Genomic DNA, 21760 nt, shown 5'->3' on the forward strand with positions numbered 1-21760 from the left:
TTTAGACTCCCAAAAGAAATTCATTCACATGTGTGTATTTTGGAAAGGTTTAATAAAGCAGAAGAATGATAAACCACAAATCTGGGATTGAAGTTTCAGCTGAGAAAATGATAGGATCTGGAAGCAATGCACAGGTAGGAAGAGCACTGATCACATTCTAGTTCTTGTGTTCACATATATTTATATTAATCTTCTGCATCATAACTTATGGTTTTATACGCATTCTTTTGTGTGTTTCAAATGGCATAAAATAAAATTTTTAAAATGCATTGTCTTCATTTTAGAATTATGCTCAGCTTCATAATGGCTAATTAAGTTTGCCATCAGGATCATTTTCTGCCGTCAAAATCAATTAATGCTCCCTCTCCTAAATAGCCCTTCAATTTCTCTGTTCCACATTGAACCAGCCTCATTCTCTTTTCATTTTTCTTACAAGCCATAAAAAAATGGAAGTTGTGTTCAGGTGAATATTCAGTATTTGGGGAGGACTGCATTCTCAATGTTTCTTGTTACTCTACTGTTAATACATCCCAGAGCCAAGTGAGTTGCTTCAATGGAGTCCTCTCACTGCCTCATTTAAAGCACTCAGTTAAAACAATAATGCCAAGAAATTTATTTCCCATATGCATAATTTATTTTTATCATATAATTTAGTACCTGACATTTACATTTATTTCTATCTTTCAGGGATCACATAAATAATTTGTAAAAATCACATTGAATTATATGCCTATCTCCAAAGAGGTTAACAATTTCATTGAAATTAAAGTAGATCTCCCTAACTATGTGATCAAAATAGAGCAGAGAAAAGCATGTGGAATCTCAGGTTCCAGTCCTAGTTCTGTCATTGACAAATTGCATATTCTTATTCAAATTAATCTCTTATTCTAAGTACCAGTTTTGTTATCTCTAAAATGAAGGGGATGGTATAGGTCTTCTTAGAGAAGCTACTTAATTCTGTTTCTAAACTAATACAAATTATATAATAATTTTCTGTAAAACCCTCTAGGGCAAGATATATAGCCTTTAAAGTTGAGCGTATAGAAATTATTAGTAGTATTTTGAATGTAAGCAAAGTTTTTCTCCAATTGCATTCCCTGTAGTCCCATGGACCTATTACTATCTCCTTCTCCTAATTCAAATACCTTATAAGAATAGATATCATGTCAGAGAGAAAGCAGCTACAACCTAAAAAAATTAAATATATTGAGCTGATGGATTTTGTTAAAACATAAAGTCTTGAAAACAAAGGTGCTTGTTATTTTTAATTCCAAAAGTTTGATAAGCAACAACGTATAAAATTAAACACACACAAATAAAAACACTGAACAGTAAAAATATATAACAACAAGACTAGTGTCTGCTAATAATAATTGATAGAATTAAAAAGGAGCGAATGATCACATGGGAAGCAGGATATACAGCAGACTCATAGAATGGCAGATGTCCTAAACAGCACTCTGGCCTCAGAATCAGCCCTTAAGGCATTCGGATCTGGCTAAAAAGCCCATGAGAGTTTCTCAGGCATGGAAAGCCACCACACTGTGGCAAAAATAAAAAATAAAAAATAAATATATAAATAAATAAAAGATCTCTCTGAGTGAGATCCTAGCAGAAAGAATGGACCATCAAAGAAGGAGGCATCTTTCTCTGAAGGAAAGAGAGAACTTCCACTTTGACTATGGCCTTGTCTAATTAAGGTCAGAGTTTATGAACATAAGAGGCTTCCATAGCCTTGAAAGCTCATGACAAGAGCCTAGGGTGATTACTGACGTCATAAATAAGAGTGTCAATTGTTAAATCAACAATGGGAATCACTGTGCACCTACTTCCCATGTAGGACCTCTGTCCTTAATTTGTTGTACTGTGTGAATTAATGGTAAAACTACTATTCAAACAGTACTCTATACTTCGTGTGTCTGTGTGGGTGCAGTCTGTTGAAATCTTTAGTGTATACTAAGTTGATCTTCTGTATATAAAGATAATTGAAAATGAATCTTGGGCCAGTGCCGCGGCTCAATAGGCTAATCCTCTGCCTGCAGCGCCAGCACACCAGGTTCTAGTCCTGGTTGGGGTGCTGGATTCTGTCCTGGTCACTCCTCTTCCAGTCCAGCTCTCTGCTGTGGCCCGGGAGTGCAGTGGAGGATGGCCCAAGTGCTTGGGCCCTGTACCTGCATGAGCGACTAGGAGAAGCACCTGGCTCCCGGCTCCGGGTCAGCGTGGTGTGCCGGCCGCAGCGTACTGGCCGCAGCGGCCACTGTGGGGTGAACCAACGGAAAAAGGAAGACCTTTCTCTCTGTCTCTCTCTCTCTCACTGTCCACTCTGCCTGTCAAAAAAAAAAGAAAAGAAAAAGAAAAGAAAATGAATCTTGATGAAGAATGGGATGGGAGAAGGAGTAGGAGATGGGATGGTTGCAGATGGGAAGGAGGTTATGGGGGGAAAAGCCGCTTTAATCCAAAAGTTGTACTTTGGAAATTTATATTTATTAAATGAAAGTTGAAAAAAGATAAAATAAACATATGATTTGAAATCTCAAAAAATATGATAACATGAAAATTAGTATCTTTCCAAAATAAAGCATGCAGTCAATAAAAAGTATGGAAAAAAAAAAAGAATTGATAGGGGAGAACACTTATATGATGTATAGAAAATGTCTTGGCTTTTCCAACATTGGAAGGATGGGCAAGGAAAGAGAACTAGAAATCTCAGTTTAGTTTTGTAACTTGTGAACAAACAGAATGTGTGCCTTACTTCCTGGAGATTCAACAATGAATCTTGCCTAATGGACCCAGTTTCCTGTGTGACGATGTAAGGAGGCCTAGAAGACCTGAAAAGAGAGTGATGGGAGTCAGAGTACTTAGCTTCAATGGCTGAAGGTCATAGTCTGATTTGGAAACACAAATGATAATTAGAGTCGGCTGAAATCAAGTACACCAATCACAGGAAACATCCCCAGATAGCCATGGGCACACCCATAAAGAGATATTATTTGGGGAAATTATTAGACAATCGTAGTCCTAAACTCCTCTACTGGTTCAAGCAGAGGTCTATACATGCCAAGGGGAAAGGAGAATGAGAAATTTTGCTCATGTTCAACCCCAGACACTAGGGTGGATGAAGGGTCAGAAATGCTGAGTGGCCACTAGCAATGCCCAGGCACAAAATAGTGAAACTGAACAAGGGCAGCAGAGAAGCCCCCCACCTTAACAACGCGTCTGCACTGAATCACAAACAGGAAGCTGTAGAGGAAAGCAAGAGCATATATCAGAGAGATACTTCAGTGGCGTGAATGTGCACAGCTGGCTGAAAGTTGAAGATGGCACATAAACACCAAGAAACACCAGCACTTCGTGCGGCCGGTGCTGGGTGTAGTGGGTAAAGCTGTCACCTGCAGTGCCAGCATCCCATATGAGCACTGGTTGGAGACCCTGCTGCTCCACTTCTGGTCCAGCTCTCTGCTATGGCCTGGGAAAGCAGTAGATGACCCAGGACCTTTGGCCCTTGCACCCACATGGGAGAACCAGAAACTCATGGCTCCTGGCAATGGATCGACACAGCTCCAGCTGTTGTAGCCATCTGGAGAGTGTACCAGCAGATGGAAGACCTCTCTCTCTGCCTCTCCTTCTCTCTCTGTGTAACTCTGACTTTCAAATAAATAAATAAATCTTTAAAAAAGAAGAAGAAGAAGAAATACCAGCAATTCAGCACCCACCGTGAGTACAAGGCACAGCTGTCCACTGCTAAAGTATCTGGAGACTGTAGTGCACTTACAGTAATGATAGCACAGACATAATCTCAGCTGTCTGACTCATGACTATATGAAGTACCATCTTTGAAGCACTGAAAGAAAACCAACCAACCTGAGATTCTGTATCTAGCAAAAACACTTCAAAAATGGAGGAAAAATAAAAACATTGTTTTCAGTCTAATAAAACCTGAGAGAATTCATTGCCAGAAAGATATTCATTGCAAGGAATGCTAAAAGCAAATCTTAGGGCAGAGTAAGTAATCCACATTGGAATTGGATATACAGACAGAAATGAACACTGAAAATGGATATAAAGATAAAAATAAGATTGCTGGTAATTATGCAATTGAAGGTAAATATAAAAAATACATTTCTTTACTTTTAGTTACTTTAAAATATATTAAACTATTTAGTGCAAAAATTGTAAAAATATATTAGGAGTTCAAACAACACATAATATTAAAATATGTGACAACAAAGGATGAGAGGGAGGACAGAGAACTAGCATATAGTCAGGCTCTGACACCATGTATATTATTTGAAAGTGACATGTGAGAAGTAGAGATATAAACCCCTGGGGATAAGCATGAAAATAGAAAAACATACAGGTATAACTAATTAGCTACTGATGAATATCAACATAATTTTAAAGTATTTCATTTAAAAAGAAATATTAAAAGAACAGATGGAACTAATAGAAGGAATGAAAATGATAAATATTAACCCAATAAATATCTTTAATCAAGTCAAATGTAAATTTTATAATCATTCCAACAAAAATAGATATATTTAGAGTATTAGATAATAAATACTGAACTATAGTTTGTATTTAAGGGATTTCACTTTGACTATGAAGACAAAGAAAATTTCAAAGTGAAAGGATTAAAAATATTCCAAACTGAGTGGCAATGTTAATACCAAACAAAATAAACTCCAGAACAAGTATTTTCCTAAGATATATTACATAATGAAAATGAATAAATTGAACAAGAGAACAATCACTCTCTAAATATCAGTATATTAAATTCAATATGCAGGGGCCGGAGATGTGACCTAACAGGTAAAGCTGCCCCTGTTTTCCCTTTTTAAAAGTACTCAGTGGGTCTTTCACTAATGACCCATTGAGCAGTCAAGAAGTGGCAGAGAAAAAGTACCACTAAGGTGAGAAGTGGCAGCATGTTTTGCTGTTTTGCTTCAGTTGGTGATGTGATAAAAAGAAAAAAAAAAGCTGCCCTCTCTGATACTACCATTCTATATGGGCGCCCATAACGTCTCAGCTGTTCCCCTTTCTATTCAGCTCCCTGTTATTGGCCTAGGAAAAGCAGCAGAAGAAAGGCCAAGAGTTTGGGCCTTGACACACACATGGAAGACCTGGAAGAAGCTCCTGGTTCTTGGCTTCAGCCTGGCGCAACCCTGACCGTTAGGGCCATCTTGGGAATGAATCAGCAAATGGAAGATTGATTTCTCTCTCTCTCTCTCTGTAACTCTGATTTTCAAATAAATAAATAAACCTTTTAAAAAATCCAACATACAAAAATCCAATGATGTGCTTATATATTAATCAATGCCATAAATAATATTTCAAAAATATTAACTTCCTTGGAATTTAATAGGATAATGTGAGAATAACTACGAGAAAGAAGTGCAAGATTTATATACTGAACATTTAAACACTGATTAAAGAATCCAATACCTAATAAATGAAGAGATATACCATGTTCATTGTTCTTAAGAGTTCAATTCTGTCTGAATTTTTTTTTTTTTGATAGGCAGAGTTAGACAGTGAGAGAGAGAGAGAGAGAAAGAGAGAAAGGTCTTCCTTTCCATTGTTTCACCCCCCCCAAATGGCCGCTACAGCCGGGGCCCTCCACTGATCTGAAGCCAGGAGCCAGGCGCTTCCTCTTGGTCTCCCATGCGGGTGCAGGGCCCAAGCACTTGGGCCATCCTCCACTGCCTTCCCGGGCCACAGCAGAGAGCTGGACTGGAAGAGGAGCAACCGGGACAGAATCTGGTGCCCCAACCGGGACTAGAACCTGGGGTGCCAGCGCCGAGGCGGAGGATTAGCCTAGTGAGCCACAGCACCAGCCTCCTTCTGAATTTTTTGACATAAATCAGTAAGCCAATTCTAAAACTTAGATTGAAAAACAAAGAAATCAGAATAAAAGAAGCAATTTTATAGAAAGAAAAAAGATGGAAGGCCTATTCCATTTGATTTATAGATTTACCATAAATTTACCATAAAACTGTAAAATGTAGCCATACAGAACAATGGAACAAAATGAGAAGTTCAGAAATAAACCCACACAGATGTTATTCACTCATTTTTTTTTTTTTTTTAAGGAAAGTTGTTGAGGCCAGCATTGTGTTGTAATGAGTAAGACCACTGCTTGCAGGGCCAGTATCCCACATGGGCATAACTCAAGTCCTGGCTGCTCCACTTACAATCCAGCTCCCTGCTAAGGTACCTGGGAAAGCAGCAGAAGATGGCCCAAGTGCTTGGGGCCCCTGCATCCCTGAAGGAGACTGGGAAGAAGGTCTTGCCTTGTGGCTTCCAAACAGCCCAGTTGCAGTTCCGCTGCAACCACTAGGAAATGAACCACCAGATTTCCTATACCTACATGAAAAGATGCCCAATATCATTGGTCATATGGAAATCCATATGAAATTCACAGTGAAGTATCACAACTGTACTTGCTACCTAAAATAAAAAGCTGACAAAGATGCAGAAAAACTGGAACTTTCCTGAAAATATGAAAAATGGTATGATCATGTTAGTAATCAGTTCTGCAGCTTTCTTAAAATTTAAGTGTACATTTATTGATGATCCAGCAATTTATCTCTAAGCTTTTTCCAAAAGGAAAGATACTTTATGAACATATAAAAGTCTGCATGTTTATGGAAATACAGATACAAACTCAGTACAAGCCCAACTTAATTGTCTATAATCACTTAATGCCTATTATTCCAGCTAGAGAAAAATATTGAGCTTGAGATGATGCCATGCAGAAAGTGATTGATTCTCTGATATAATCTTTGCAATAATTTTCACAAGTTCCTTCATAAAACCTTCGGTTGGGTGCAAAGCCTTTCACAACTCATTTATATTATTTCTACTGAACTCTTTTACTAAGTAAAAAGTTTAGGAGGTCTACTACTTTTGCGAAGCTGAAGACAATTGCATACCACAGGGACATGTTGATCTAAAACTTGGAATAAAGACAGAAAAGAGTAATCTAATATAGGTTATTAGAGAATCATAGACATTACCTTTTAAATTACATTAGAAATGAGCACTTCTTAAAGTCACAGTTATTTAATGTCCCTTACGTAATTTTTCAGTAAGCATTCATGAATAAATGAATGCAATCTAGAAAAAAATGCGTAGTGGGTGATTTTTTCCAAATATAATTAAAATATTAGTAGTTGTATGCAAAACATGGTGATCAACTCTTCTTCTGAGAATATTTATAATTATTACTTGAAAATCATTCCTGTTTTTTGCTCCATTTACTATATCCCAGAAATTGCACTTAATTGGAACCAAGTGAACTCTTGTTCCATTACATTTGGTTCCTCTGGCAGAACAATAGAGGAAAACACCTAAAGGAATCCACCTGGTTGTCTTTATTCTAGGGCCTAAATTAGAGCTATCCTCGAGCAGAAATTCCCTATTTCTTCTCTTTTGTCTCCTAATGTGGTTGCCCTATAGCTATAGAATTTTAGCATACAATATGGCAGCAACTAGACATAGATGGCAATTAAAATTACATAATAGTAAAAATTCTCTTCTTTAGTTGCAGCTGCCCCATGTCAAGTATGGAGTCACAGCCACTGTGGCGCCTGTTCTATTGAATAGTACAGACTACAGAACAGCTCCATTTGAACAGCGTTCTATCAGTCACAACTGATCTACAGCCAATACTTTCCCATTAAAAGTACCTACTTAGAGGCAAACATTGTGGTGCAGTGAGCTAAGCTGTCACCTGCAATGCAGGCGTCCCACATCAGAGTGCTGGTTCAAACGCTGGCTGCTTGGCTTCTGATCCAACTACCTACTAATACGCCTGGAAAAGCAGAGGAGGATGATCTGAGTACTTAAGCCCTATCATCCAATCTACATGGGAGAGCTCCTGACTTCAGCCTAGCCCAACAGTTACAGCCATTTGGGGAATGAACCAGTAGAGACACAATCTCTCTCTCTCTCTCTCTCTCTCTCTCTCTCTGTCTTCACCTTTCAAATTAAAAAAATCTAGCTAAGACCTGGAACAAACCCAAATGCCCATCAACAGTAGACTGGATAAAGAAATTATGGGACATGTACTCTATAGAATACTATACAGCAGTCAAAAACAACGAAACCTGGTCATTTGCAACAAGATGGAGGAATTTGGAAAACATCATGCTGTGTGAATTAAGCCAGTCCCAAAGGGACAAATATCATATGTTCTCCCTGATCGGTGACAACTAACTGAGCACCAAAGGAGAAAGTTGTTGAAGTGAAATGGACACTATGAGAAACAGTGACTTGATCAGCTCTTGTCCTGACTGTCGATGTACAATGCAATACTTTATCCATTTTAGTATTTTTTTTTTGTTCTAGTACCATTGGTTGAACTCTGTAACTAACACACAATTATTCTTAGGTGTTTAAATTTTAACTGAAAAGTGATCCCTGTTAGGAATTTGGAAAACCTTATGCTGAGTGAAATAAGCCAATCCCAAAGGGACAAATACCACTTGTTCTCCCTGATCGGTGACAACTAACTGAACACCAAAAAGGAAACCTGTTAAAGTGAAATGAACACTAGGAGAAACGGTGACTTGATCAGCCCTCACCCTGACTGCTGATGAGCAACTTAATATGTTATCCCTCTTGGTATTTTTTTTTGTTTGTTCTACTTAATACTTTTGGTTGAATTCTGTAATCAATACACAATTCTTCTTAAGTGCTGAAACTTAACTGAAAGTGATCGCTGTTAAATATAAGAGTGGGAATAAGAGAGGGAAGAGATGTGCAATTCGGGACATGCTCAAGCTGACTTACCTCAAGCGGTAGAGTTAGAAACATACCAGGGGATTCCAATTCAATCCCATCAAGGTGGCATGTACCAATGCCATCTCACTAGTTCCAGTGATCAATTTCTGTTCACAGTTGATCATAATGATAGGACTAAGAACCAAAGGGATCACATAAACAAGAAGAGTGTCTGCAAATACTAGCTGATAGAATAAAAAAGGGAGAGAAGGATCCAACATGGGAAGTGAGATACACAGCAGACCCATAGAATGGCAGATGTCCTAAACAGCACTCTGGCCTCAGAATCAGCCCTTAAGGCATGTGGATCCGGCTGAAAAGCCCATGAGAGTATTTCAGGCATGGAAAGCCAAGACACTCTGGCAAAAAAAAAAAAAAAAAAACAACCACAAAACCTAAATGAAAGATCTCTGTGAGTGAGATCCCAGTGGAAAGAACGGGTCATCAAAGAAGGAGGTATCTTTCTCTGAAGGGAGGAGAGAACTTCCACCTTGACCTTGTCCTTGTCTAAATATGATCAGAGTCGGTGAACTCAAAAGGCTTCCATAGCCTTGGCAACTCATGACAAGAGCCTAGGGGGATTACTGACGCCATAAACAAGAGTGTCCATTTGTTAAGTCAACAACAGGAGTCACTGTGCACTTACTCCTCATGTAGGATCTTTGTCCTTAATGTGCTGTACATTGAGATTTAATGCTATAACTAGTACTCAAACAGTATTTTTCACTTTATGTTTCTGTGTGGGAGCAAACTGTTGAAATCTTTACTTAATGTATGCTAAACTAATCTTCTCTATATAAAGAAAATCGAAAATGAATCTTGATGTGAATGGAAGGGGAGAGGGAGTGGATAAGGGGAGGGTTGCAGGTGGGAGGGACGTTATGGGTGGGAAGCCATTGTAATCCATAAGCTGTACTTTGGAAATTTATATTCATTAAATAAAAGTTAAAAAAAATCTACTCAAAATAATGAAAGTCATCCTCATCTATTATCTCTTTCTCTAGTTCTACCTGTTTAGTACTCTTGTTTATCCATGGAATTATTCATCATTCATCATGGCTTGAGGAAGTCAAGTATCTGAGTGAGAAATCTCTACTCTTTCAAGAATTTCCCTGTCTCTAATGAAGCTAGTTAACATGGAAACATTATGGCTTTTCTAAAATGGAAGATTTTCTCTCCTCCTTTACTGCAACTTTCCAGACCCCTTCTCTAAGAAAATTATCATATTAAATGAGATGGCAGGTTACAACATGATAAAATGCAATGAGCAGAATTAATTCTAGTTGCCCTATATAAAGTACTATCCAAAGGATTGACTATTGAAGGAAAGTCTCTAAGTAGAGTAATGAAAAATAGTTCTCTTTTCAATTCAGGTTTAGCATCTTATAGGCTGCCAAGGAGTTCTTTATTCAATTTTGTCTTAACAACTTCATTAATGATTTGGAAAGAGGAGTAAACAAATTCTTAATGAAACTCATTGATGAGGCTGACTAGAAAGTGCTATAAACAAAATTGATGACAAAAAGCTATCTAATGAGATGCAGAAGGCAATGAACTATTGACAAAAGCACCCCAAATTCTACTCTGACAAAAGTTAATGGTTAACATATAGATACCTGATTGAAAACAAAAGTGCTCAATTGAAACATAAGGAAATTAGTGGCTGCCTTTTGCAATGTTAAATTTATAACATGATAACAAAGGAATCAGTAGTTTCTATTGTCTTTGAATAAAATTGTGTTATCACATACAGACTAAAAAGCAACAATCAGCAACAAAGAGAGGCAAACTACAGAACTGGAGAAAATAGAAATATATTTTAAAAAGATCATGGAAAATGAAATTAACATAATATTTAGGTGCACAAAATTTTTAAAATCCACTTGTAATTTATTAAGATTGATTGATTGATTTAAAAGACAGGTTATAAAGAGAGAAGGAAAGACAGAAAGACACCTTTTATCTGCTAGTTTACTCCACAAACAGCCACAAAATGGCCAGGGCTGAGCCAGGCTGAAGCCAGGAGCCAGGAACTTCTCTGGGTTTCCCATGGGTGTGGCAGGGTCCAGAGACTTGGGCCATCTTCCACTACTTTCTCAGGTGCATTACCAGGAAGCTGGATAGCAAGTGGAGCAGCCATTGGAACTAGTACCCATATGGGATGCCAGAGCTTCAGGTGGTAGCTTAACTTGCTTTGCCACAGCACAAGCCTCACATAATTTTTTAAATATTATACATATTAAATGAATTTTTCAAAGTATCATTTTATTTGAAAATAATTCATCTGAAGAAGGATTAATAGAACATATAATGAACTCAAACAACTTGACAGCAAAAAAAAAGCTGATTAAAATATCGACAAATGATCTCAACAGACAATTCTCAGGTATTCAAATAACCAAAAACTATACAAAAACATGCTCAACATCACTAACAATCAGGGAAATGCAAATTAAAATCACAGTAAATTACTGTCTTGTCCCAATTCTAATGACTATTAAAAAGGCAAAAAAAAAAAAAACAGCATGCTGGTAAGGATGCAGAGAAAGCGTAACTCTTTTCCACCCTTTTTGAGAATGTAAACTACTGCAGCCACTGTGGAAAACAGTGTGAAGTTTCCTCAAATAACTGCAACTAGAACTACCATATTATCAGCTATCCCAGTGCTGGGTGTATACCCAAAATAAATGAAATCACTATTAAGAGATATTTGCCCTCATTTGTTTACTGCAGTCAGAAAATAGAATTAGTTGAGATGTCTAAAGGTGGTTAAATAAATAATGAAAATGTTGTATAAGCCAGAGGTTTTCTAATAGTTCAAGAACAAAAAAAATTATGTAAAAAGAATGCATAGATTTCAAAAAATTTTTGCATGAAAATAAATGTATCTTTTAATTCCATTTCCATTAACTTTATGAGGTCCCCTTGTATATATAAGTCAATATTATTCAGAAACAGTTTTTTGAATGGAGAAACAATTATTTTAGACTTAGCACTATCATCTTGAGTTGTCTGGTTAATCAAGTATTAACAAGGTAGAGTAGGTTTGACTTCTTAAAATCACTGAGTGGATTTTCAGACTATATTTTTTAATTTGTTTAAGCACATGAAAAATGTGTAACCAGAATATTAGGGATCACTAAATTCACTGCTCCTAATAAGGATTTGGAAATATATTGAGAGTGAGTGTAACTGGTTATTTTTTACAAGCTACTCAAACACTCACTGCTTTTGGATGATAATGCACAATAATAAATAAAAGTTATTTCCTAGTTCATAAATGTAGTTAACATTAGAGATCTTTTAATGTTATGCAACTGATATTTTTTTTTTACTGTGGTAACAATGACAAAGGCACTTGAAAACATTCAGAGAAAAATTAAAAATAAATTTCTTTTGGTGCAAATTTTTTGGAAATACATAAAATGTATCATTTTAACCAATTTTCAGGTGAACAGCTCAAGGACATAAAGTACCTTTACATTGCTTTTCATTCATCATCACTATTCTTCTCCAGAACTGGGTCAGCCCAGCTCCAGACATTGTGGCCACTTGGGAGTGAACCAGCAGATGAAAGATCTCTTTTCTCTGACTCTCTCTCTCTCTCTCTTTCTTTCTCTCTGTAACTCTTTTAAATAAAAATAAAAATAAGCCACATACTCAAATGGAAAACTATTCCTTGGTCATGAGTTGAAGGACTTATATTATTAAAATGTCTATGCTTTAAACAATCTAGAGTTTCTATATAATCCCTATTAAAGAACACCAATGGCATCTTTAAAGAATAAGAAAAAGCAATTCCAATGTTCATATGGAATCACAAAAGACCCAGAACAGTCAAACTCATCCTCAGGAAAAAAAAATCAAGTTAGAGGCATCATAATATGTGACTTCAAAATAATTCAACAGGATGGTACTGGCATTGAAAGCCAACACATAGATCAATGGAAAAGAATGGAGAACCCAGAAATTAATATCTATACATACAGCCAATTGACTTTTTGACAAAAATTTCTGGGTTATATATTGCAGACAAGACCATCTTTTCAATAAATAATGTTGGCAAAACTGGATGTGTGTATATAGAAGAATGAAATGAAGTCTCTATCTCTCACCATATACAAAAATCAACTCAAGATGGATCAAAGACCTAAATTTAAGACCTGAGACTATGAAATCACTAGGAAAAAATGTAGGGGAATCATTTCAAAACATTGGTGTATGTGATGATTTCTTGGATAAGAGCCCCAAAGCAAAAAAAAAAAAAAAAAGAAAGAAACTAGACAAATGGGAGTATATCAAATATAGAATCTTCTGCATAGCAAAGGGAGCAATCAATAGATTGAAGAAGCATCCAAAAGAATGGGAAAATGTATTTTCAAGCTATTTAACAATTTTTTAAACTTTTAAAGCATAATGCATATAAAGCATACAATTGTAAGCACATAGCACACTGAATTATGCCAGTGAGAAAATTTATGCAATCATATCCAAATTAAGAAGTTAAACATCACTAGCACCCCAAAGTCCTCCCAGCCCCAGCCACTTCATCTATTATCCTGAGTTTGAATGCCATAGATTCATCTTATCATTTATATTTTAAACAGCAGTATATAATATGCATAACTTTGTGTCAGGCTTTTTTCAATATGTTTATGAAATTCATCTAGTAGGCCTTTATATAGCAGTAGATCTTTCATTAACAAGTCAAATTCCATTCATTTTATTTATTCATTTGACCACTGAAAAATATTTGGACTTGAGTGTTGTTATTAAAAAAAAATCTTATGTATACTATGCTGATCATTAAGTATGCATAAATTGAACTTTAAAAATAATAATAATGGGTCCAGCACTGTGGTGCAGTGAGTAAAGCTGCCGCCTGCAGTGCCAGCAACCGATATGGATGCTGTTTCGAGTCCTGGCTGCTCCACTTCTCATCCAGTTCTCTGTTATGGCCTCAGAAGGCAGTGGAAGAAGACCCAAGTCCTTGGGTCCCTGCACCCTCTTGGGAGACCCGGAAGACACTCCTGGCTCCTGGTTCGGATCAGCTCAGCTCCAGTGGTTGCGGTCAATTGAAGAGTGAACCAGCAGATGGAAGACTTCTCTCTCTCTCTCTCTCTCTCTCTCTCTCTCTTTGCTTCTCATTATCTCTCTGTATAACTCTTTCAAATAAAATAAATAAATAATTATTTTCAAAAATTAAATAATAATAAAGCAGCAGATGTTTGGCCTAGCATTAAGACTGTGCTTGGGGTGCCTGTATTCTCTATCAGAATTCCTGGATTTGAATTCCAGCTCTGCCATGGATCCCAGCTTCAGTTAACGCCCACCCTGGGGAACAGCAGGTGATGGATCAAATAATTAGACACTTCACACCCTCATGAGTGGTCCCTATTGAATCCTTGGCTCCTGATGTCAAATTGGCCCAGCCCTGGGATTGTGGGCATTTAGAAAGTGATCAGCATATTGGAACTCATTCTCTCATTGTCATTTTCTCTCTCTCTCTCTCTGTCTCTCTCTCTGTCTCTCTCTCTCTGTAATAATAATAATGTCATTTGAAGCCATTTGAATAAAACCATTTGAAAAATTTACAGTATGATCAGTAGTATTTGAAGGTTTATATTGCTTAACATCAGTCAAAATTTGGGATTGGTACTTTTAGCAATTTTGTTGTTTATGTAGTAGTACCTCATTTCTGTTTTAATTCACATTCATTTGATAAGTACTGAATTTGGATCTTACATATTATTAATTTTTCTACTGCATTGTCATTTTCTTCTTAATTTAAATCAATATGCTCACATCTTAAGATCACTTTGCAGTGTGTATAATAATCTATGGCTTGCAATTTAACTATTCATAAAGAAGAATTTTTGGGGGCTGGCACTGTGGCATAGTGGGTTGAACAGCCTCCTTCAGCAACAGCATCTTAATTAGGTCCAGTTTGGCGTTTCAACTGCTCCACTTCTGATCCACTCCCTGCTAACGCACTAATGCACCTGGGAAAGCAGCAGAAGATGGCACACACACATGTCCTGGATCCTGGCTTCAGCCTGGCCTCCAATTTGCTGGTTCACTCCTCAACCAGGTGTGGGCTAAGCAAAAGCCAGGAGCCAGGAACTCCATCCAGGTTGCTGTGTGGGTATCAGAGGCCCAAGTACATTGGCCAGCTTGTGCAGTCTTCTCAGCTACTTACTAACTAGAATTTGTATCAAGCAGAGCAGCCAGGACTCCAGCTTGTACTCTGATATGAGATGGCGGTGCCACAAGCTGTGGCTTAACCTGCTGCACCACGACATTATGTGTCTGCTTTTACGTGTCCTATTTAAGAAATTGTTCTCCACCTCCAATATCAAAATATTTACATTGACTTATAGAAATTCCTAAGCTTTTTTGTTTCCTAGATCCATTTGAAGGTCTTAGAAAGACTTTGAACATCTAAGAATAATTTTTAAGGGAACAAAATAAAATATATAGCATTACAGTAAGAAAAAATACATTGAATTAGAGCCCTATTCTTGGACTCACAGATTCAGATTACAACCTAATAGCTTTATCATTTAACCAGTCACATTTAGATCTACAATCCACCTGGACACAATGTTTATGTACACTACAGAGAAAGGGCAAACTTTTCTTTATAAAATGTGCATATCCAATTGATCCTACATCTTTTTTGAAAAGATCTTCCTTTCACCATTGCTCAGAAGAAGTAGTTTTGTATAAATCAAGAGTTTAACAAAGTGCAAATCTTTTACTAGGTCCTCAAAATTATATCATTTGATCTGTTTTATTTTCTCGATGTAGTATCACAAAGTTTTGATTAGCATAGAACTATATAATTTTGATAAATAGTAGAATAAATCCTTCCATTTTTAAGAATGCTTTATTTCTGACCATTTAAATTTCCATATAAATTTTAAATTAATTTCTGATCTATTAAATAGATATTGAATGTAAATAGAATTTTTGAGATTGTATCAAATTTTAAATCACTATGTTAAATAATTACAAGTTAGTCCTCTCACTTGCAAACACTGCCTATCACTTTATTTGCTTCTATCTTCTTTAGTTTCTTTCATTAGTACACATTTTAAAACTTTAATTAATTAATTTATCTTATTTGAAGGACAGGGGACAGAAACAAACACAGAGATCTTCCATCCACTTGTTCACTCCCCAAATGACCACAACAAGTAAGTTTGGCCAGGCCTTAGCCAGCAGTCCAGAACTCAACCCAGGTTTCCCACATGGGTGGTTAGGGACCCAACTGCCTGAGCCTTCACCTTCGATCTCCCAGGATGTGCCTCACAGGCACCTGCAGTGGGGAATGGAGCTGGAACGCAAGCCCAGGCACTCTGATGTGGGATGCAAGTGTCCTTAGTGTCATCTTGCCTGCTGCACCAAATATCCACCCTGACATTCATATTTATTGTTTTCTCTATAGAGGTAGTGTGTCTTTTTCCTTAGAATAATTTTTATATATTGAAAATATGGTGTATGCTAAAAACTATCATTTTCACATTTCATTTGAGGATCATTTGTTTCTTCTTTAAAAGAATTCAATTCTTTTATAGAAAAGGTTTATTTGTTTACTGGAAAGGGAAAGTTACAGCGAGGGAGAGAGACATAGAGAAAGATCTTTCATGTACTGGTTCACATCCCAAGTGGCTGCAATGGCAAGAGCTGGGTCAGACTAGACTCAGGAACCAGGAGCTTCCTGTGGGTCTCCCACGTACATGTAGGAGCCCAAATACTTGGGCAATCTTCTGCTGCTTTCCAAGGCATATTAGAAGGGAGCTTATTGGGACTGGCATTGTGGCATAATGGGTAGAAGGGAAATGGATTGGAAGTGGAGCAGCCAGAACTCCAACCAGTGCCCACATGGGATGCCAGCGTTGCAGGCGACAGCTTAATGTGTTACAACACAAAGTCAGCCCTTCAATTAACTTTTGTAAACTGAATCTATATTGAGAAAAACTTGCTAAATTCATTTATTGATGCTAATATACAAATAAACATTAACTTTCAGATTTTCTACAGACATAATGATGTCATCAGCAAATCATGAGCATTCATTTCTGCAAAATATTTAATACTTTCATTTTTCCCTTGTATTACTGCACAGCTTACCATTATTAATATATAATGTTGAAGAGAAATTGAGAAAATTGATACTTTTATGTATTTTCATGATCTCAGAAAGATTTCACCATTTTTCCATTATGAGGTCTGTTGTAGATTATTTCCTAAATTTATCAAATTAAGAAATGATCTTTCTATTCTTAGCACCCCAAATAAATGTTTTCAGTATGAGAGGGCATAAAATTTTATGAAATTCTTCTCGTACATCTATTCAGCTAATTATAAAACCTTCTTTGTTATTCTGTTAATATGGTTAATTATATAGATTGATTTTTAAATAAGAAAAGTTCATTTCCTGGAAAAGTGCCATTTGTTTGTGTATATGTCCATTGCTAGATATATTTTGTTAATCATATTTGTTATTTGGCATCTATATGAATAAGGTAAGACTGTATTTTTCCTTTTTTAGTACCATTATCAGGTTTTCATATCGAAATTAAACACAAGTTAAAAATGAGTTGGAAAATGTTCCCTTTTCTCCTCTCTAGAAGAAGTGGAAATACTTGGAAGAATTTACTGATGAAACCATTTTTGTCTGGCATTTCTTTGCAAGGAGGTTTGAAATTATAGTCAATGGCTCTAAGTATGAGAGGACTATTAAGCTTTTTAATTTATTCCTCTCTCAGTTTTGGTTTTATATATTATATACACACATATATAATTTTATATCTAGTAAAATACTACACATATATTTTTTTTTTTTTGACAGGCAGAGTGGACAGTGAGAGAGAGAGACAGAGAGAAAGGTCTTCCTTTGCCGTTGGTTCACCCTCCAATGACTGCCGCGGCTGGTGCACTGCGGCCAGCACACCGCGCTGATCCGATGGCAGGAGCCAGGTACTTATCCTGGTCTCCCGTGGGGTGCAGGGCCCAAGCACTTGGGCCATCCTCCACTGCACTCCCTGGCCACAGCAGAGAGCTGGCCTGGAAGAGGGGCAACCGGGACAGAATCCAGCACCCCATCCAGGACTAGAACCCGGTGTGCCGGCGCCGCAAGGCGGAGGAATAGCCTAGTGAGCCACGGCGCCGACGAAAATACTACATATATTTTTAAAGGTTTATTTATTACTTATTTGAAAAGCAAAGTTACAGAGAGGCAGAAGCAGGGAGAGAGAGAGATCTTCCATCCGCTGGTTCATTCCTCAGATGGCCACAATGGCTAGGGCTCTGCCAATCCAAAGCTAGGAGCTTCTTCCGGGTCTCCCACATGGGTGCAAAGGCCCAAGGACTTGGGCCATCTTCTACTGCTTTCCCAGGCCACAGCATAGCGCCGGATGGAAAATGGAAAAGCCAAGACTCTGTTACAGCACTGGCCCCTATACAAATATATTATAATTCATATAATGCTATATATGTAATCTATATAATGTTATATATTTATTTATGCCATAATATAATATATATTTAAGAAATGCACCCAGTTAGTTGACATATTTTTTATTTTAGTTTATCTTCTTTTTCTAGTTTTTTAGTGTGAAAGTCAACTTACTGATTTGAGATCTTTCTACTCTTCTGATATGATAATATAATTGTGTAAAATTCTCATCAATACCAGTTTGTATCTCAGAATTTTTGCCATGTTTATACTTTCATTGAGTTCAAAACATTTTCTAACTTCTCCCTGTTTTTTATTTGATCTGGGTTGTTGGAAATGGATTATTCAATTTCTAAATATTGGTACTTTCCATATTTTTCTCTCATCTATTTCTTTCCTAATTCTGTGGTAGTCAGAAAACCACCAACTTTCTTAAGATTCTTAGGATTTCAACACTTTTAAAACCACTAATACTTGGGGCCAGTTCTGTTTTATAAAGTAGGTTAAGCCTTTTCCAGCATTGCCAGCATCCCATATGGCACTAGTTTGTATCCTGGCCACTCTACTTCTGATCCAACTCTCTGCTAATGGCCTGGGAAGAAAGCAGAAGACAGCCCAAGTGCTCGGGCCCCCACACCCACATGGGAGACCCAGAAAAAATCCCCTGACTTCTGGCTTTGGATCAGCCCAGCTCCAGCGTTGCAGCCGTTTGGGGAGTAAACCAGCAGATGGAAGACCTCTCTCTCTGTTTCCCTCTATCTGTAACTCTGCCTCTCAAATAAATAATAAATCTTTTTAAAAAATAAAACAATTAATAAGACTTGTTTTATAGTAAAACTGCCTCCTACAATGCCAGTATCCCATATGGTCACCAGTTCATGTCCCAGCTGCTCCACTTCTGATCCAGCTCCCAGCCAATGGTCTAGGAGAGCAGCGGAGGATGGCCCAAGTGCTTGGGCCTCTGCCACCCACATGGAAGACCTGGTTCCTTGTTCCTGGCTCCTGGCTTCAGATTGGCCCAGCGCTGGCCATTGTAGCCATTTGGGGAAAGAAACAGTGGTTGGGAAGACCTCTCTCTCTCTTTCTCTCTCTGTCTCCCCCTCTCTTTACACTGCTTTTCAAATGAAGAAGTAAATTATTGTTTTAAGAAGTTTTTCAAAATAATGATATGTTTGATATGAGCAATTTGCAGTTTTCATCATTCTTTTGTGTAGATTCAAATCCTATATGTATCTTTTTCCATTTTCTTGAACATTTTTGTCTTCTGTTACCTTTTTTTTGTAATGAAGATCTGCTAGTGATAAGTTCTCTCAGCTTTCATTTTCAAGGAAGTCTTTTATTTCCTTTTATTTCTTTCCACTTAAAAGATATTTTTATAGAAGTATTTATATGTGGGTACAAAATTTTCAGGTGACATTTTTTCTTTCATGATCTTGAAAATGTCTCTCCCTAATGATCTGGCTCATAGAGTTTCTGAAAACAAGTGTACTCTCATTCATATATGTGTTCTTCTAAACATAATGTGCTTTTTCTTCTCTGGCTGATTTTAATAGTTCTTTCCACAACTTATTTTCAGTAATTATATCTTGCTATGTACATTTATTTCTGTTTTTTTTTTTTTTTTTTTTTGCTTAATAAACTTTGTTATGTACTTGTCCGAATGATATGTTTCTTAATATACCTATGACAATTCTCAAAATATGGATGTGTTATGTATGAATTAAGATGGTAGATGTTATTTAATTTGCTAATCAGATGACCTGGGGATGAGGAAGGTATTCTGGATTGTCGAAGTGGGCCCAATGTTATCAAGAGTCATTGTAAGTGGTATAGGGAAGCAAGAGTCATGCCGGAGTGATGCCTTGTGAGAAAGACAGAAGCAGACATTGTAATGCAGGAAGCCTTTAGTGTATGAAAAAGACAGAAAACAAACTCTCTGCTTTCAAATTTATATTCTCTTCCACTCCCACCTCTTCTCTTGAGACTGTAACTATCACTTGATATTCCATAAATCAATGATGCTCTGCTTTGTTGTTTGTTTGTTTGTTTGTTTTTAATTTCCCCAGTCTTTTTCCCTCCTGGTGCTTCCCCTTGGTCAGTTTGCATTAGGATATCTTCATACATATAAACCATTTCTACTTCAGTATCTAATATATTTAATTCCATTTAGAGCATTTCTCATTTATATGTTATATTTGTAACATTCCTGATGTTTAAGTGTTGTATTTCTTGCCACATTGTGTTCATATTTTCCGGTGCCTCTTGAACAAATGGAGCCTATTCATATCTGTATAAGTAGCCTTTTCTGATAATTCCATCGTTGCAATTTCTGAGTCGTTCTTTTCATTGTTTCTTCTCTTGGTTATAGGTCATGTTTTTATGCTGTTTGCCCACCCAGTAATTTTTTAATATGCCCCAAACATTGACAATTTTACCTTTGCATTTGTTGGATTATGCTGCATTTCTTTAAATAGTATTATATTTTCTCCTATATCCAGTTATTTATTTAGAATCAGTTGAATCCTTTCACAGTCTGATAAGCCAGTAGTTTCAGATTTGCTTAGCCTCATTGTTAAGGCAATACTCCTCAAAACAGCTACACAAACCCCCTTATATCTGTATTTATGAGTTCTTTCCATTCTGGGTAGTGGAAACATGAGTGATTCCCTATTCAGAATGGACACCAAACATTGGTTTCCCTCCTCATTCCTGATAGGTCTTTCCTAGCCTCAGAGAGTTTTGTCTCATGCAGGCATCAATCCATACTCTGCCAAAGACTTGGGAGAATGTCTCTATCTCTCTTTATATGTCTAGATGTACAGATTCCTGCTCAGTACTATTCAGTCCCACAAATTTCAACCACACTTATCTCTTCAAATTCAGTCTCTCCTATCTCAATACAATGGCAACTTCTTTTTATATCTCTTCTTTCACTCCATCCTGAAACCTATAAATCTCGTCAGTTTCATCCAACTACTAAACTCCATCACATCGTCTTTGATTAAAAACTCTCACAAGTTATGCATAGGCGAGTCCCTCCCCTTGCTACATCTTACCATTCTGCTCTTCCCCCATTCACTCATGCTTCAGCCTTATGGATTGTGTTTAACTTCCTTGCAAATGTCAAGTTCCCTGTTATACTTGGCATTTCCTACATACTATGCTACTCCTATGATGTCAGAATATTTCTTCCTGTCAGTCTTCATGTCCTTTTCACACATACTCACTCCCCTCATATTTCAGGATGATATCTTTGGTTTTGTTTTGTTTCATCGTCTTCCTTTGCTCAAATCCCAGCACAAAGACTTACATTTGGGGAAGATATTGATACTTTTAGGATACATCAAGATCCTCCACTCTGAGCTCTTGTTTCAAGCTCACTTTTCCACTTTCCATTCCAGATTGATTACTTAATAGACTTTGTGTCCCTACATCCTTTCCTCACCTTATTAAACTATAAGCTTCAAGAAAGGACAAATATTTTCTTTCTTTGCTCACCTTTATATGCCAGAA

The 21760-nt window shown here is 37.0% G+C and overlaps 1 long non-coding RNA gene and 1 other non-coding gene across 2 annotated transcripts in view; one reads left to right on the forward strand and one right to left on the reverse strand.

The window, feature by feature from the left end:
* The window catches only part of LOC127493665 (uncharacterized), a 53524-nt gene that overhangs the window by 12211 nt on the left and 19553 nt on the right, over positions 1-21760 (reverse strand). The window lies entirely within an intron of this gene.
* On the forward strand, positions 4829-4964 carry LOC127493848 (small nucleolar RNA SNORA21). The gene has a single exon (XR_007924386.1). It is a non-coding gene; the product is annotated as a small nucleolar RNA SNORA21 (small nucleolar RNA).

Source organism: Oryctolagus cuniculus, chromosome 7 (assembly GCF_964237555.1).
Source record: "Oryctolagus cuniculus chromosome 7, mOryCun1.1, whole genome shotgun sequence".
NCBI classification, from domain to species: domain Eukaryota; kingdom Metazoa; phylum Chordata; class Mammalia; order Lagomorpha; family Leporidae; genus Oryctolagus; species Oryctolagus cuniculus.